Source organism: Monodon monoceros, unplaced genomic scaffold (genome assembly GCF_005190385.1).
Source record: "Monodon monoceros isolate NGI ecotype Baffin Bay Population unplaced genomic scaffold, NGI_Narwhal_1 Super_Scaffold_21, whole genome shotgun sequence".
Lineage (NCBI taxonomy): Eukaryota > Metazoa > Chordata > Mammalia > Artiodactyla > Monodontidae > Monodon > Monodon monoceros.
This window is the reverse complement of record NW_021703778.1, coordinates 134,709,105-134,728,641: the sequence shown is the minus strand read 5'-3', so window position 1 is coordinate 134,728,641 and position 19,537 is coordinate 134,709,105. Positions and strand designations below refer to the sequence as shown.

At 45.7% G+C, this 19,537-nt stretch overlaps 1 protein-coding gene across 1 annotated transcript in view; it reads right to left on the bottom strand.

Annotated features, from left to right (window-relative positions):
- Nucleotides 1-19,537, bottom strand: part of PRKCH (protein kinase C eta) — a 222,626-nt gene that overhangs the window by 22,659 nt on the left and 180,430 nt on the right. The window lies entirely within an intron of this gene.

Here is a 19,537-nt window from a genome sequence, read left to right as displayed (position 1 = left end):
ATCTCTGCCCACTGGACTTCACTCGGTGAACATTCCGGAGCAAGTGGCCACTGTGTGGCACAGACTGTGATAGGCATGAAGAGTACAGACGATCCTTCTTCCTAAGGAACTCACAGTATAATGGGGAGACAAATATTTGCTAGACTGTAAGCTCCATGGAGGAGGGACCAGGTGGGTTTTGTTCACCATTGTGCCTAGCATAGTGCACTCAATAAATATTTGTTCAAAATGAATACATATAGATGTGTGTGTATAGAGATACATACACATGCATACACACACACACAGACACACACGGGGGAGGGAGGAGAGGAGAATGAGAAGGGGGTTGGGGAGGGAGACAGAACCAACTGTTGTACAATACAAGCGGCACAAAGGAAGTATGAACCGAGCGCTGTGAGAGAAACACAAGAAGGAACAATTCATTCCTTCTAGTGGGAGGAGAGAGGGACATACCCACAGTACAAAGAGAAATTGAGCTGGGTCTTAAAACATCAGTCAGCATCTTCCAGACAGAGAAGGGGTGTGAGAAGTTCGCTGTGGGCAGGTGGGCAGGGCTATTGCATGGAGCAGACGCAGAGGTGTGAGGTGCAGGTGGGCTCAGGAGCCCCACGTGGTGTAGTAAGGATGGAGAGGGGGCTCGCATGGGAACACGGGGGCCATCAAAATGCCAGGGCTAGAAGGCAAAGTTAGGTCCAAACTGTGAAGTGTCCTGAATGCCACACTAAGGAATTCTGATATTTAGATATTAGGCGAAAGTGACCCACTGAAGCTCTCTAATTAAGATTTCCAGCTGATGAGAAAAGATCAGCTGGAGGTAGCTGAAGCAGTCCAGGGAAGAGACGACCTGAACGAGGACAGTGACAGATGGAATGAAAACTAGGGGGTCAGTTAGCAGTGCTTTGGTGAAAACACAGTTAGTATTAAGGCTCGATGACCATTTAGAGGGAGATGAGAAGCAGCAAAATTGATGACCCCTGGGTTTCTGTCTTAGATTCAGTGGGTCAGTGGGGACGTTAATAACCAGGGAAAAGCAAAACAGGGTAAGAAGAGGGTTTGTTTAGGTGTACCCCAGATACACAGAAGCCTCAGATATTATGGTGAGCATAGGACAAAAAGGCACTTACCGTCCCTTGCCCAACCCCTAGGAGCAGCATCCACTTAAGGGCAGTGCGTTTCCAGCAGCAGAACTGTCTGGTAAAAGGCCTCAGTGGAGGCAGGAACATGGGTTGGATGCTAATAAAACTGTCTGCAAGTGAAAGGCAGTGCCCCCTGAACACCCCCTCCCCAACACAGGCTTCTGGCACCACCTCTGCCATCGCCATGCATATCCGGGCATCATTAAAGACGGAGGTCTGGCACCATGGCAAACTGGGAAAGAGTCCTACACACCGACGCCATTGCCAGCCTCTAAGCTCAGCCTCTGGAGAAGTCCAGAGAAGCAGCTTTGCCTATGGGGCGACACCTTTATGCTTTTGGTTTTTGAAGGAATGACGTGCTCAGAGGCAGCCACGCGGACTTATCAGTAAGGAAAGGCTGCCCAGCCAGAAGGCGATGCTAGGTGCCTACCCTTCCCTGGAGGTTGGCAGTCGCCTGCCAGGTGGGAGGCTGCCATGGCCGCGGCCTCCTGGGGCTGTGCTGTTAGGAGTGCTGGCGGCCCCTCACTGGGCATCTTTACGTCCCCAGTGGGCTGTGTCGAGGCACTCATAGCTCTGTTCTCCCATCCCTGCTCTGACAATAAAGGTCTGTTGGGCTGCTTGGCCCGAGGGGAAAGGCTGGTCTCTGTCCAGCCCAGAATCACCCTGTGGCTCAGAGGAAGCAGGTGATGACAGAACTGGTGAGACTGGTTTCCACACTGGGCCCTGTGAGTTGATCCAGCTGGACCATGCAGGTCTTACAGACAGTGGTCACTGGAAGACACCCAGGAATGAAAACCAAGTCCTGTTTTCCAGGAATCCCCGATAAGCGAGGTGAAAGCAGCAGAGCTTTCTCAGACCAGCCTCCTCTCTGTGCTTGCGCTCCAGGCGTCTCCCGGGTGTCAGGCAAAGATGTGCTGGGTACTTGTGCAGCCACTGCAGGAAAGCGAGGCTCCTCTGCCTCTAACCCAAACCGGGCCTCCGTCCTCCAATCAGGCTCCTGCCCCCTCCCCTGAGCAGAATCCCACTTCCCTCACAAGCAATGCTTTCAGTGGGCTGTGGTCTGTGGAAACCGTATCCTCCTCCAACTGACCCCTAGACACACACACCCAGCGTGAGCAAGATTTGTTTAGCCAACGTGAAGGCGGAATCCCAAAAGCACAGGTTGGGGGTGAGGATGATACTGGTCACGGCCACTGCCAGGAGCACGGTCTCACGCAGTTGTTCTTCCAGAAGTGGTTTCAGACCCGAGGCCCTATTAGCGCCTGGTTGTCTGGCTCCTCTGGGGACTGATGCAAACATTATAATCTCTAACCTCAGCCAGCCACCTCTAGTCTGTGGCTTCAGGAGAGACCAAGGCCGTGGGGGACCTGAGCCTGGGGACTGGCTTTATCAGCACCATGTTCCAGCCCAGCGGTCCAGGCTCGTGTGGTCCTGCTCCCAGAGCGCTCTGACTCTCTCACATTGCCAAACAGGGTGACTGCATTTCTGAACTCTCCTGAAGCCGTTATGACTGATAAGGGCTCGGAAAGGATCTCCTTGGGTAGCAGAAACAAGTGCTAACAGAAACCCACAACGGTCTAAAGAGCTGGCCTGAGATTGCTCAGGAGAATTTGTCACTAGCGACCCAGGTAACGAGGTTTGATTGCTCACTGCTCAGCAGCTGTCACAGGTAGCAGGAATTGTTCAGGGAGAGAAAAGTGCTTTGTCATCGGTTTTCTAAGCTGCCCATCACAATGCCCTCTGCACACAGCAGTCTTGGAACACAGCCCCGATACTCAGGACACAGAACCGAGCAGCGCTGGGGATGAGCCTCAGCCTGGTCATAGGATGCCCCAGGACACAGAGGCAGGTTATTTACCTCAGTCCTGAGTCTGCAGTCTCATTTTAGGCATTCTCAGAACTGGACCAGCCCTGAGGGAAATGCCATTGCTCGTTTCACACCAGATGCTACCTAATAGGACAAAACTCTCAAATTGGGATCCTAAGGGGGTTCGATTAAGAGCATAACATAATCCCAGGCTATCCGTTCTGCCCTCAGCCCAAATATCTCCACCCTCCACTGTGGGGTCTGTTCTAATGTCCCCAGCTAGTCAACTCTGCCCCTGGAGCACGCAGTTCGGAGCCCTACGACAGCACACCTTTCACTGCACTCCAGAAGACTCTGTCTATGCACCTGTCTCCCCCCTTGGCTGGGGCTGAGCCTTATTCCTCCTTAGTCTCAGCTCAGGGCTGGCAGAAGATGCTGACCAAAGACATAAACAGAAGAATGTCAGATGGATAACAGTGAGTTGTGCTGGTCAGTTCAGAGCCTGTTTTATTTTTAGGGGAAGGAAGTAAGTTCCATAAACTTCACTGGGACTTTTGTTCCAAAGTAATTAAACCCATAAAAATCCATGCACTTTACCCCTTAGAGAGAGATTCCAGGGGAAAAGAAGAGCCCTGAAATATAAGTTCAAATTCTTTGCTTTAGTGAAGTTGGAGAAAAGGAACTGCTTTAGGAGGGGCAATTATAAAGCAGAGAGGACTCAAGCATAATCCTTTCCCCTGGTTTACACACAGACGGAAGAGGGTTTTCAAACAGATGCAAAGGTTACAGAACCATTTATGGCCACGGTCAGCTTCCGCTCTAAGGGTAAATAGATATCTTCGCTTCAACAACAACAACAAAAAAAGCAAAAAAGTCACCCTCTGACTCCCGAATTGAATATGAAATATGCAGAGGTCCGTTTTTGGCTTTGGAGTTCCTCAGCCTCCTCTGCCCACATGTAACTCGGCAGCCAAAGTTAACAAGGCTACACAATGAAGACTACAAGTTCATACAGGGCAGAGGCTCAGATCCTAAACTGCCGAATACACAGTTACGGGCTCGCCTTGCATTAGCTTATTGAGCACTTGTATTTAATAGCTATACCTTTGTTATGCAAGCACAGAAGGGTAGAAAGAGTTATTTTGTCCTCCCTGATGGTCTGAAAGGTACATTGTTCTTGCTGGGTAATCAGGGTTACTTAAAATGCCCACAGTGGTTTCAGAGAGGATTCTCAAGTGGTTGAAGACAAAGGAAATTCAGAAATTGTATTTATTTTGTTTCCACCAAGAGCTATTCTGAGAGTCATAAAACATAATGACAAGAGACTTACTGCTTAGATCACTAGAATCAGTTACTCTTCCAAAAGAAATAAAGGGCAGTGAGTTGAGAGCTGGCTCCCTGAACAAGACTGCATCTAAGAGGCTATTCGGTAGCTATTTTTAATGTATTTACAAAAATTTTTATCTTGGAAAGCTTCAAACTTATATAAAAGTATAGCGAATAACGTAATGACTCCCGCAGTGATCTCACAGCGAAAGCCGCTATCAATGCCCCATCGTGTTTCAGCTTTGCATTTTCTCCCTTCTTGACCCACCTTTTCCAGATCTGTAAGCAAATCCAAAACATGAAATCATCTCATTTATCCATACTTTAATATCTAAATGACAACAATTTTTTAATGAAGTACAACTTTGCTATTAGTTTTCCTAAAATATACAGTCAATCTACTATTGTAAGTATACTGCTTTTTGTCTGTTCGCTCATTTGGGGGTGTGTGTGTGTCCAGAGAACCTGAAAACCCTTCTGTGGATGATGATAATGATGGAAATAATAACAACAATCAGCGTCATCAGTAGCTAACACACATTGAATGTTCACTAAATGCTAAGTGCTTTATCCATATTCTTATTTTACCTTCAAAACAACCCTATGAAGTAGGCTCTACACCAACCTCATTTAGTGAGCCAGGGATAAAGTCAGGATTTGAACTCAGTTCTGCTCACCTCCCTCCAAGGCCTGGGCTCCAAACCCACTACAATAGGCACACTCTCTTCCATGCAGTACTATTGTGTCACTGGCTAATCCTCCTAGTAGACTGCTCCCTGAGAGGACTACATCAAGTGAGAAACAAGAACCATCTGAAAATCAACAAATATCCTGACACTGAATTATGCCCAAAGGCCATTTTTGTGCACATAATTAAATGCATAATCAAAATTCTGGAAAAATAATTTTTTTGCTTTGGTTCTTGGCTTGTGCATGGAGGAGCTGACTGGATTTCACACAATCCTTGAAGGTACAGGAGTAAGGGAATGCATAGCAAATCCCTCTCTAGTTGTCAAATATTGAGAAGGTAACTTGCTGTCCTCTTCTAAGGAAGAGAGGCTGGCATGTGGGCAAGAGTTAAGAGGTGGCATTTGCCAAGAGAGTGAATTTGGATTATGATCTTAGTTTCAAAACAAAACCATTTAGGGCTGGCTTGGGTTTTGAATATGTGGGTTTATATAAACTTGACATTTTTTCAAAGCAAGACGGACTGTATTAAATTGGTAAAAGAATTTTGAAAAGTCACTGAAATAACAAAAGCCTAAAATTCGGTTTTATCAAAAGTTAGATATAGTAATGCCATTCATGTCACCTCAGAGAAGACATTCAGACATTCATCCACCCAACAAACCTTTGGGTGCCATCTGTGAGCCAGGCAATATGCAAGGGGCTCAGAATATTGAACGGGGCAGGAAATGGCAGGAGCCTGATATACCAGGGTCCAGGGAAGATTTCAGTCTTCAGCCTAAGAGTTAAAAGAAACCACTGAAAGGTCTTACACAGGAGAAGGATAGCATTAATCTGATTTCACAACAAGCCTCCAGCCACAGGAAGGATAATAGGTCAGAGGGGATGAGAACAAACATGAAGAGACCAGCTGGGAAGCTAATGGAGTATTCAGAAAAGAACTGATGGTGGCCTGGATCAGGCTGGGGCAGTAAGGTAAAGAGAACTCGATCATTGGAGAACTACTAGGGGAAAAAAAGCAATGGGATTTAGTAATGCAAGGATGTAGAAGGTAAAAGGAAAGAAGGTATGAGCATGTTCTGGCTCAAAGAATTTATTTTGGACATACTGAGGTATTTTTTAGACATCTGAGTGGAGATGTTTAATGGGCAGCTGAATATACATGGCTAGAACTCAGATGAAAGGCCAGGCAAAGGATAGAAATTTGCAAGTCATTAGCTGGGTGTGGATGAGTTCACCTGGGGAGGGAGAATGGAATAAAAAGGAGAGGGCTTGGTACTAAGCTTTGGGAAGTGTATCCTGAGGATAACATTCCTGGTCTTTTTCACACTGAGACCACAAACACTAGAGAGAAATGATAGTCAGAGTGGGTAGCATAGCTGAGTGCTGGGAAGCAGGGATCCAACTCTTTTGCTTCCAGTGGATCATATGTGCTCCTGTTAAGATTTAAAAGGATTAGAAAACATTACCCTTTTGCATTCAAAACCATCTTATGGATTCTTTCTAGGTTAAACTGTCAACCTCTGCTACATGAAGTGATGATTTGGAGAGTGTAAACGTAAGTCTTATTTTACAAAGATGTTTGTTGCTGTATTGTGCATAACAGCAAATTTTGGAAGCAAGCTAATTTATTTATTAATAGGGGAACAGCTAAATAAATTATGGAACATCCATGACAGAATTTTATGAAAGCCATTAAAATCGTATGAAGGGCAAAAAATGCAGGGAAATATTTATGACAGAATTTTTGTCTTTTGAAAGTTATTTCTTTGGGGATTATACAAGTACTATTTTCATTACCTAAAATTTGGTCATTCCTGAAAAAATTATGGCGAAAATGAGAGGTTCATAGTCGTCCAATCTTTTCTTCTTAATGCTACACTACCATAAATCAGGAATTAACTTGCTTTTCTCACTTAATGAATTTTGGACACATTTCTATATCCTGTAGATCTGCCTCATTCTTTGTAATGGTTACAAAAAATTCCATTATAAAGATGTTTCATAATTTAACTAGTCCCCTCCCTATGAACATTTAGGTTGTTTCTAATTGTTTGCATCTTCAAACAATGGAGTAATGCACATTATTTGCAGTCTTGTAGGAGGGTTAAATTTTTAGAAGTGGAAATGCTGTGTCAAAGGGTATGAATATTTAAAATTTAAATAGATGTTGAGCAACGGCCCTCCAAAAAGCTGGTACCAATTTATACTCCCACCAACAGTGTACGGGAGCATCCATTTAGCTTCCTTATTCAGGTTAGATGTAATCATCCTTGTATCCTTGCCAATTTGCTGGGGAAAATGATCTCATTGCTTTAACTTCATTTCCTGATAACTGAGATTAATCTTTAAAATATATATATGGTTAATGGCCATTTGTATTTCTTCTGTCTGTTGCCTATTCACAAGTTTTACTTATTTTAAAATTTGAGTGATTTTTTAGATTCTTTTTTAGAGGCTCCTTATACATTATGGATAGAGGTAATTTGTTATATGGGTTGCAAATATTATTGTTCAGCTTGTTTTTGTTTTGTTTATGGTAACTTTCATATTTTTATATAGTCAAATCTATCAATCTTTTTATAGCTGCTGGGTTTCACAACTTATTTACAGGCTGATACGATTCTAAATAAAAAAGCAGAACACGAAATTGTATTTTCAATATTCTATTATGTTACAATTGTTGGAGTGGGGGACAGAGGGAAGAAAGAAAGACAGGAGGGAAAAGGGAGAGGTGGGAAAAGCTAAAAGAAAACGATTACAAGTTTATTTCTAGGTTATATGTTTATGAATGATTTTTCCTTTTTTGTATTTTCTAAATTTTATAGGAATTACGTTTGATAGCCAGCAAAAAGTCATAAAATATGTATTTACATCTTTTGGCTTTAATCCTTTTCTTTGGTCTCTCTACTGTTTAAGGTTGTAATTCCCAAGGAAGATGTGGAGGGCAAGTGATCTACTGGTAGGAATGGAAAGGATTTATTCTGGGACCCAGGCTGTAAGGGAACGTTGAAAAAAATCACCTGACTCGCTTAGGGAATGTGAACATTTGTGGACTCAGAATTCTGACCTGTTGTCATAAGCTCATTTTTTTAGCCACTGAAATTACCAATGCTTGTGGATAGCACTGGTATTTTCAATAGCCCTACGACATGTCCCTGTAGTCTTAACCAACTAAGTACGAAAATGAGGCCCCTGCTAAAAGAAGCAACGTTCCCAATTATTAAATGAGGTCCCCATGCCATTTGTCCTCATGAAGTGACAATCTACCTGGTGTTTGTGAGGCTGATCTATTGCAACATCAGCTTAAGAACAAATACATGAAGCATGAACATTCATCATTATGAAGGTAAATACGAAATAACTTACTTTCCGGTAAATGAAAGTCGATAAAACAATTTCCAACCCAGGGAGTGTTAGAGGCTCCTTTGTGGCTCTTTTCCCCCTACCTTTTCATATTTCTTCCCAACAGCTATTTGAGATGGGAAATGATCACAAAAATGACTCCGTGGAGAGTCTGGCTATTATACTCCCTTTAAAACGGGGCCAGGGACTCACGAACTAACCCCCACAGGCCAGGTGCTGGGCTCTAACCAGTGCTGGTGTTTGGTGCACTTGATATGCAGGCCGCCTGTTTCCACCTTCACTCCTGTGTACACACAGGACCAACTTAACTTGAGCAAAGGGACTGAGAGATTGCCCCTTGCCTTGTCTTATGGTAGGAAAAATAAGTGCAAAGAAAACATTCGTTGACTCTCTGGACAAATGCAAGAGGCAATGAGTTTGGTCAATGTCCGCACTGCAGGTCACACACCTCCTCAGGACCATCCAATGAATGAGCCATCAAACCGGCAGCTGAGCCTTCGATATATATCTTTTCCTTCCACACGCCCCCACTCCCAGGAGGGTTGAAATTCCCTGGCTGAAGCAGCACAAATTTATTTAGCACTCCTTACAGTACTCTTATCTTATAGTTGCCAAGAAAACCTCTCTCAGCGACACTTCTTGCCAAAACGCTTCCTACGTGATACCTGACAGCATTCGCTGAGAGAGCCGGAGGCAGGGTGGAGGGCTTCAGACAAAGACACCAGGGAGATGACAGCCCCTTGGTGGTCAGCGAACTCCTGGCCATTGGGCCTAGCTCCGACCACACAGAAAAGATGCCGGGCCCAACGGCATACCTGGACTTGATGGTCCAGGGGGCACAAAGTGATCAACAAGCTGAATCCTGCTTTAACTCCGCAGGCCCCCCGACTGCAGAGAGCCGAGTGCAGCTGCTCCATGGAAAACTACCTGCCAGGGCAGCGTGGCTTCCCAACCACAGAAATCCAACAAGGAAATGGAGGTTCTCAGCTAGCAAGACCGCAAATAGCATCAGTGAGTCACAGGGATACTGAGAGCCTGCAAGCTGGGGTCACGGTAGGCGGGGAGGAGACCCTCCCTGGCTGGCCGTCTGCAGGGCACGTGCATGAAGATGAAGGATGGAAAGATTTCCAATAAGGAGGAATCAGAACGTGGCTCCCTCCTAAGCAGAAAGATTTTAATGACAATCAGGGCAGCTGTGGAGGAGGGGGGTGATGGGCAGGGGCAGACGGATCCTACCAGGTTTATGTCGGACACACGGTGCCAATACCAACAAACGGGTTCACAGAGTGAAACTCTGTTAACGTTACCGGGCACACAGCACTAGGGAAATGCTAGCCATGGTTTCTGGAGACAATGGAGACAGTGTAAGGGACAATGAGACATCTTAACTTGTCTAGCTGCGGCTGGTTCCCTCTAAGGAAACCCAAGGCTCTTCTGACTAATGAGACTAGATCCTGTCACTGAGGCTGGTTCCCTGAAGCCAGTCCACTGCGAAGAAACAGTAATGTCCCTCCTCTGCCAGGGTTACAGCTTGGGGCAAACAAGCAGCAGAAACTGGTGCAGCCATTTGCTGAAGGAACATGCAGCCTTGCAGACCACGTGAAAGGGGACGTGGGTACTGCTGGGAGGGGGTGAGGAGGAATGTTTTATGACAGGAAGGAGTAGAGTTTATAGCCCCGACCCCCCCCCAAAAGCAGGCTGCTTTTGGCAAATGGCTAAACACAAATCTTTGCCAGCATTAGTAATACCTTACGCAATACCAATTTCAGAGGGGAGGGGCTGCAAGAGCAGGGGAGGGGTGGGGAGGGAGGGAGCCCTCAGATGACCTGAACGGGAACTTTTGGCCACAATCAACAGGTCTCATCTGGTTACCTGCTCTCCCTATCCGAGCAGAAACCTGAGCCATCTAAACGGAAGTCTCTGAAAAAACCCAAGGACATCTATTCAGAACCACTCCCAGGCCCTCAGAATTGAATAGGAAGCTCACATCTTAGTCCTGGATTATAGTCAGTACTGCTTTGTTTTCTAATTATGTTTTGCATAAAAAGTCTTGCTTTTCCCAATCAGATTACAAACTCCAAGGGGAGGCCTGGAATATTCCACAGCTCATTCCCAGACTACTGATCACAGGCTGGACTCAGGACAGCAACACACATCTGAGTTCCTTTCCAAGAAGGGACTTTACTGATTTCCTCCTAACGCTGTGCATGTCAGAGAAAATGTGCAAAGCATCACATTTCCCCCTAAGATATCTCCCTTTGGGAGAAGTCATTGCTACTTCCTGAACACCTACCTAGTCTGTTCCCGGTACTTGGTCTTGTAACCAAAGAGCCCAGGTTTTTCAAAACAGACATTTAAGTTGTTCACTTTGAAATATGTGAGTACTCGTCTGTGGAGACACTGTCCAAAGACTCGCCAATTTTATGTAGTAGTATTCTTCTTAATAAAGGTGATCTGTTAAATGCGTAAGAGTCATCATAACTTCCTAAGATCTTAAAAGTCAACAGAATTCACAAATCAGGGGGAAAAGTATTTTTAGCTTGTGCATCTTATTTTTACTCTAGAAAGTATCACCAAACTTGTAAGCAGAAGTAGCAGCTGAACATACTTTTTGAGAGGAGACTAACATTCTCCTGGCCTAAATGCTGGACTAATCTTGATCCAGTAAATAAAGGCTATTTCAGTTTGGTCACTTTCCCCAGCTCCTCAGTTTCTCTGTTAAAACACTGTTAAGGTCACAAGGTGATCGACCTTAGTCTAAACAGTTACTAACCCCGGATTTCATTCCATAAATAACCCATGCCACAACATTATACATATTCCCATATGTATATTACAGAGGCAATTAAAGACCTTTTGCAAATATAAGGTTTCATGCAGCAATAATAGTGGGGCATATTTTCCATTTCCTAGGGAACCATAGTCCATGCTGATGATCTGGTAACAAATCCAGAGTGATCAATTCTGAAGACAGAGCAAATCTGGACTTGTGGCCAAGAATGACGGATGGGCAAATACTCGATTATGCCCTTATGGAGCAATACAGCCCCCATTTGCCTCTTTCAATCTGCTTCCTTCCCCCTCCCCCGGGCAACCTTAGGGAGGTTATTCGACTGACTTTTGTCTGCCTGTTCCTAGGAAGTGGTGTAGTGTGAGGTTAAGGGACTCTGGAGCCAGGCATCCTGGGTTTGAGTCTTGGCTCAATTCTTTACTAGCTGTGTGATCTTGGGCCATTTACTTAATCACTCTGCGTATATTTCCTTATCATGAAACACAGATAACGAGAGTTCCTGCCTCATGGGGATTATGAGTGTTTCAAATATGAATTGCTTAAAACAGTGCCCACAATGCACTGAAGTGCTATGGAAGCATTAGCTATTATTTCCTCGTCAACAACAACAACAAAGAAACACATAACAGATAGCAGCATGGCCGGTTACTTAAGATTTTTATGAGAATCAAAACCAATAGAGAGGATACACGGACTTTATAAATTCTAAGTAACTACGGTAAGCTTTTGAGTTTGAGGCAGGGAGGTCTATTAGGTTATTAAGTGACACATCTGGCTTATAAACGGCTCTGCGGGGAAGAGAGCAAGAAGCCAAAGCAGCGTGCCACGCAGTGCCCCAGCCTGACGCCAACAACGAGCAAAACGTCTCAAGAACTGGTGCAACCCCATCATCCAACACCTTCATCTCCTTTGCACGTCTTTGCTGAGACCACTTTCTGAAGCACTGAGATGTAGGAAAAAAGATCTCTGTTCAGCATCAGCAGCCCTGCCCAGCACAACAAGAAAAGGTGGGCTTAAGCTGAACTGCCAGGCAGTTCACTACAGGTGATCCATTCTTTCAATCAGACTAAGCTGGAGGAGGAGAGGGAAGTCACTAAATCCTGTTGTTGGCTATCAATACCATCGCTGTGGCTGGGGACATTTATTTCCATTCTGAAGAACCGACATGGGATCCACATCTCACAATGCAATCAAATAAAACTCCACTGGTACACCCAGTCCTCGTTTTCTACTACCCTCTCCCTGCCTAATTATCTAGGACATAAACCCAGTTATGGAGATGGGTCTCGTACATTCAATGATGTGATAAAACCCAGGTCCTGCAAGGCCACTTTTGGGAGATGTTGTTTCTAATTGTTCACTGTTAAAACAATATGGTGATAAATGAAGGTATTTTTTCAGTGTGTCTAAATCGATTAATATCTTTTATCATGTGTTTTCACAAATGAGCAGTCAACTCCGGGTACCATTTAAGAATTTCTATCAAGGCCACTGCACTGGTGTTCACCTTCCTTTACCACAGGAAGCCAACAACGGTCACAGGTATTCAAAGGAAGGGGCAGACAGAGAGCACAAGTTCCAAAATCCTGCCTCGGGCTGCTATTTTATGATTCTCGTTTTCCCAACTAAAATGTGATCTCCAAGGCGGTGCCTCCTTGTTTTCATTTTTCTATCTTTGTATTTTTGAGTTCCCTTTGGTGCCTAACACCGTGCTTTGCACCTACTGAGCCCCTAATAAATGGCCGATATTCTTTTTTTTAATAAATCTATCTATCTATTTATTATTTTTGGCTGCATTGGGTCTTCATTGCTGCGCAAGGGGTTTCTCTAGTTGCGGCGAGCGGGGGCTACACTTCGTTGCGGTGCCCGGTCTTCTCATTGCGGTGGCTTCTCTTGTTGCGGAGCATGGGCTCTAGGTGCGCGGGCTTCAGTAGTTGTGGCACGCGGGCTCGGTAGTTGTGGCTCACGGGCTTGGTTGCTCTGCGGCATGTGGGATCTTCCCAGACCAGGGATCCAACCCATGTCCCCTGCATTGGCAGGCGGATTCTTAACCACTGCACCACCAGGGAAGTCCCAATGGCTGACATTCTGAAGAGCACGCTCCCTCTGCCATCTGGTGTTGGTTTGGTCCTGAGACCCCAAAGAGGCTGGATTAAGGGAGGACATGGGGGACTCTTAGGAAGCTGGTTGATTCTGGTTTGTGCTGGAACCCTGGCACCCATCTGGGACCTCTGGAGCAGACATGAAGCTGCCATTGCCTACTGGGGTCCTGTCTTAGAGGTGACCTAGGACCACTACAGTACCCCAGGAACCTTTGTGGCTCTGAACACACTTTCAAGTCCACCCCGCTCCAGACATGAATCCTTCCTGTCCCATCTAGAACCAAACCAATTCCATCCAAGAGAGAAAGGTAAACTGGCCCTGCTTGGTGACTGCCTCTTCATGTTGGGCTGATAGGTGACAGCAACCTGTGTTCCTGTAAAAGGAGGATATTAAAAATTCTGTTGACTTCCTAAACAGGATGTATGTGAATTCAACTGACTACTACAGGACACGGTGAACCTGGGAGTGGATTCTGTCATTAAGACGGTGGCCATGAGCGGAGAGCACAGGCAGTCGGGCCGGCTGGCTGAGTGCTGCTGGGCAGTGTGCAGGCTGGCATCTTGGTGCACCAGAACCTTCTGAGGGACACACATCCTACCCTCTCCTCAGAGGCAGCACAGGGGGTCAGGTGGTCAAGCTGGAATGCAGGTACTATCTGGTGTACTGTCTGTCTAGTCAAGGGACAAGGACACTTGTTCCAAGCAAGAAAGCAAGGTTTCTTGCCTCAGCTCTGCCACCTCTCTGGGCCTCAGTTTCCTCATCTGAGGAAAAATGATGGGATGGGACTCAGTGACATCCCCTCTCTACTGCTCACATCCAGTCAAATCACTAAGAACTGACAATTACTCCTCCTGATTATAGTTAGAATTGGATGCCTTCTCTGCACCACACTGCCATGGTCTCTATTCAGCCCATCTCTTCCCAGGTGGATCACTGCACTTCCTAACTGGTCTCGCTTCCCCTTTTCTCCTCCATTCTCCATGCTCTACCAGTTATTTTTCAGAACTACAGTTTTGATCTTGTCCCTTGAACGTCTGAAACTTTAAGAGGCTCCTGCCTGGTTGTAGCATCCGTAATGCTCCACCACTGGGCCTCTGCCTGCCCTGCCTACACTACTTCCTCCCTACACTGTCCTCGCCTGCTTTACATTCCCAGATGAGCACCGTGCTCTCTGGTGGACAAATGCTCTCTGCACCTAGAGCAGCGCTACTCAAAGTGTGGTCCGCGGACTGGTACTCACCTGCAAACTGCTACTGGCCCACAAGGACGTAGAAAATGAATGAAGTAGCAATGAAGTAAATAGAAAACTTGAGAATCAGCATGTAGAAACTTTTATAACTCTTCAACAGTAATTTTATGTCTGTTGAATCTAATAAAAATTTGGGCTTCTATTTATGTCTTTTTAAAAGTTCATTTTTCTAGTAATTTACTTTTATTACATTTTATACAAGTATTGGTCCTAAATGGATTGGAAAGGAAGAAAAATCCAGTGGTTTACCACCACAGATAGTTTGAGGAGCTCTGGCTAGCATCTTTCTTCCTTCTTCTCTACTGGGCTTGTCTGACCACTTCAGTCTCACTGAAGCCTCTGTGCCTCAGAAACTTCCTGCGTCCCTTCCTTGGACAAGCATGATGTCTCTCCTCTGTGCTCCAGGGGAATTTGCTGCATACTTCTAATTACAGCATTGATTGCACTGACTGTAATTGTTGTTTTCCCTGCAGGTCTCTCCCATGCTTAATTCAGCTCTCTAACCTCAGAGCAAGGTGCCTGGACTGAGTGGGCAACTAAGTGCTGATTAAACTGAACAAGCCCTAGTTTTTTACCCTAAACTCTGGTTACATGCCCTTTACCCATACACTCCTTGAGTATAAAATTCTTCTGGCCAGTGTATCTCCCTCAAATACCTAGTTGGTGTTCTGTACATAATGGGTGCTTAGGAAATGAGGAAGAAATAATGGGAGCTGCTTTCTGCATTTGGTGGTGACTTCTTCGTGCCACGCAGCCAGTTGTACTCAATACTCTGGCTCTCAATCTAGTCCTAGAGTTAATACAAGAAAGCTGGGCTTGTAGGTTACAACAGCGCATGACTAATGTGTGTGCCTGGTGATTAAGCATCCTTACAACAGTGTAGTATTATAACCAGCCAAGACAAATTACCCCTGTACATTTTGCATAAAATTAAAAGGTCAGTCCGGGAAGAAAAGGAATAATAAGATTCCTGAAGTCCTTCATCATGTTGAAAAGCTCATCTGATGTTTTTTGTAAAAGGCATCTCATGGAAAACTCCAAAACCAGAAGGGACAGAATATTACAGAAGAATCGACTTAAAATCTCAGAAAATCCTTTAAGCCAAAACTAAAGAACACAATTCCCATCATATGGGACCACTTTCTTTTTGAAAGTTGATAAATCCAAAATTGTCACTGGGAGCCAGTGGTTCCCTGCATTTTCCAGAGAAGGCAGTCTGAGAACACATTTCCTGAACCTCAGCCTCTTGGGTTCTACTCCTAGATTTTCCCTTTGAAGCCATGGAAAAATTCTCTCCCCTCCTCTCAGCTTCAGAGACCTTTCTTTTAAAATGGTTATGTAATCGCCCGCGTTTTCAGGATGTAGTGTATGAAATTATCCCAAGACTTCATGAGGGCTTCTGAAGCCAGGGCCCCTAGGTTCACTTATGGTTAAGAACCAAACAAGCAAGCCCCAGAGACAGAACAAGTGATTTTTTTTTCCCTGTTGGAGAAGGGAGTCTTCCTCTTTCAAATTAAAAATAAAGGATCAGCTGATGAAAGAAAAACCACCAACATTTAAGATCTAAAAAAAGTGATTATTTTGAAACAGAACATTCTGACTGACTGATGTAGGTAATGTACAAGCCATGGAGTTCCACCCACTCTGATGAACCCCAGTTTCACTCTGAGTTTTACGGCCGTTCTGAACAATGTGTTATCTGCCTATAGGGCCTGGGTCCTGTTGACACAGATGTGAACTCGGAATGTTTGGTCTGGGTTACGTGACACATTCCTGGCCAGGAAGGCGGTGCTCTCTCTCCTCCTGTAACTTTCCATCAATGCAAACGAGGTCACAGATGCCGGGAGGCAGCAGCGACAGGTCTACATGGGAGATACTCATCAGCCAAGGCGGGGTTCGTGCTTTCTCTTCTGCAAAAAGCGTTCATACCATCCTGCTGGCACACGTCGGGGAGGCCACAGATGAGTCGAGACACCCTCCAAGCCATTGCTCTGGGGATGCCTTTTCTTCCTTGCATGGCTCAGGAGGCAAGAAGCTTCCTCTGCCCTTCCAGGCCCTCAGAGGTCAGGACTCAGGGCCATCAGAGAGGTTCTGCCTGTTCTGGGCTGGGAGTGGCCCCAGCAACTCCTGACTTATGGCTGGAGCCGAATGTGACAGGGGTGAGTGGCCTGAGGGCGTGTCCTTTCCTAGGGACAGCGAACACGGCCCGCCCTCTTGGAGCCACCGGGGGACGCTCTGGAGTGGGCATTCCAGAGACATCTATTCACTCTGCATGTTGCTCACCTGCTCAGTATTGGCTCTCAGGGAGCAGAGCCACAGAATTGATCATTCTAGGTCCTAACCGGATGGAGACTGTTAACTCTCCCATTGGCTGGGGTGGGGAGAAACCCGTGGGATATGTGAAAAGGGGAAACTCAGGGATACTATTTGCAGGGGCTCCACCTGAATCCTTAAACCGAAGTAAGATGGGAGTTCACTGAGTGGAACTACGTTGTCAGGTAAATTCCAAAGCAGCTAATAAACAGTCTTCCTCACGTCTCTAACCACTCCTAAGTGTCTCCTTTCTGGGCCCCTCCTCCACCCTCCCTTGAAGGGTAGGCGGTTCCCTGAGGTTCTGTTCTTGGTCCTTGCCTGGGTTTATTTCCAGCACAGCTGCTAGACCATATGGCACCTTTGTGCAAATTAGAGAAAGGCACCCTTTTCTCAAGACGTGTTACCGCCATTGCCTAGGAAATTCATAGTCATCACACACATTATCACAGACTCTGACGGAGGGGCATTCCCTGGAGTTGCTCAGCACACGGTCTGGCCAGTTGTGCAGTGGAAGCCCATGGATTCAAATATCACCCTGGACAGATGGCTCCCAAGTTGAAACCTCTACCCTGACACCTCTCTCTGGAGATCCAGAGATGCCTGAGAAGTTAGCCATTAACTGATTTGGGGGCAAAGCTACCAGGGATGTGTCAACCCTTCAAACCCAAAAGGATGAAACTGGACATTACCCACTGCTGTCTTCACTCAGTTAAAAGTTATAAAGCAGAAACTAACACATCATTGCAGAGCAATTATACTCCAATAAAGATGTTAAAAAAAAAAAAAAGCTTTAGAGTTCTCTGCGGGAAATCTCGGAGTCATCCTGAATGCCTACTCCTTGGTCCCCATATGCAATTCACCAGGGTCCTCTCAGCTTTCCCCCCACTCCATCTCCCATCCCTCTTCTCTCTCCATCACTGGCACTGGCTTGCTTCAAGCCATGACTAGGTCTTGCCTGACTTACTCCAAGGACTTCTACCTGAACTCCTGGCTTCTGGACTCGCTCCTCTGCACTCTATTTCACACAGCACACTTATTTCCTATTAGTCTCTTTTCTCCAAAGCTTCTGATGGTTTCAACTGACAGGCCAATAAAACCCAAACCTCCCAGCTCACATCCAAAACCTTCCACGTTCTCACTCCAACTTACCTCAACTGCCACCCGCCCCCTGCTCTGGTCCCTCAATCACATTGAGTCCTCATGATTCCCCAGCACAGGACACTTCCTGCCCCCAGGCCTCTGCCCCTACTGCTCCAATTACCTGGAAAGTATTTCCGTATTTTGCTGCTAACTAAAAATCTATGGCTCAAGTGGCATCTCTTCTCCAAAGCCTCTGCATCAGAATTAATAGCTTCCTTTTTTCTCATCGCATTCTGTTTTCGTTTCACTTTGACCATTTATGGTACCATGCCTTAAGCTGTCAACTTATGTATGTGTTTGGAGCCCCCAGTAGACCCTGTTTTATTTATCTTTTGGTTTTCAGAGCCAAACCCAGTACCAAGCAGATGTGCAGGACATACTGAATGAGTAACTGAATGAGTAACTGAATGGTGGAGACGGCTCCTTCATGGTCAAACAAAGGCCACGGAAAGACTTAACGATGGTCTACTCTGAGCCTGCATGTTGCAAACCCCAGCCAAACAAGGGAAAATGAGTGCACCACAGTATGTCAGGCGGGGTGAAGGGTACTTTCCAAACCAAAAGGTCCATTTAAGACAAACGTGCATTGATGCCATAACTCACAACCTGCATCAAATGTGATTCCTGGAAACCAAAAGCTCTTGGCAGGGGGCTGAGGCTTGGCACCTTGGAAGAGAGTTGGCAGGGGTTGGGGCTTCTTTCTGAAGTTCCCTTCTGCCTCTGCACAGCTCTCCAGACCCTGGACTGACGCAGCCCTACCGCCCACGTTAATAACACATTACAGGAATCTGGACATGACTCAGAATAATGCTCACCTTGGGAAGGTGAGAACGTGGATGGGAAAGAAGTGCCGCCAAATGGGATGCTTACAAATCTAATTAGTAGCACCGTCTTGAGAGCAGAGCAAAAAAACTGACTATAAGTTCTGAGTGAAGTAATGCCCTCAAGCTCCACTCTTTGAGATACATTTACAGACACGAGAAATCCATCTAAGAAAGACCATTTACAACATAGGGTCTCATGTGTGAGACAAACCCAACCACCTGACCAGCATTTTTTCACCTTTATCCTATGTAATGCCAAACCTCCTCTTATCTGAGATTGGGTTCCCCCATTTGGGTGAAAGAAGTGACCAGGAGCGCAAATCTACCAAGACAGAAACTGGGGAGGGGTAGACTGACTTTGCTTTTCTGACACAGTGGAAAATGTGGGTGTCTGCACATACCACTGCCCTTATATTCTGTCCTCATGCAGAAGCCTGACTAGCACAGAAAAAAAAAGGAAGAGCTTTCAAAGTCAGCTGATCATACGCTTTTCTGGCCATCTAGATTCCTGCTTCCTGGATGGATGTCACTAGGATGGCCTTAATAATATCATTAACCAAGCCATCCTCCATCACTGTGCCTAGAGAGGGGGAAAAAAACCACACCCCTATCAATACCTAGAGAAGAACAAGACTCCAACCTCTGTATTACCTTGATGCTAAGATCTGTGCCCACTCCATCCCCTTTAATGCTTTTGCAACAGGGGAGTTTCTTGAAACTAACGACAAAAAAACTTGCCAGTTGACAGTATCCTCATTTTCATCATATCAGATACCATCAGCATCTTGTGAT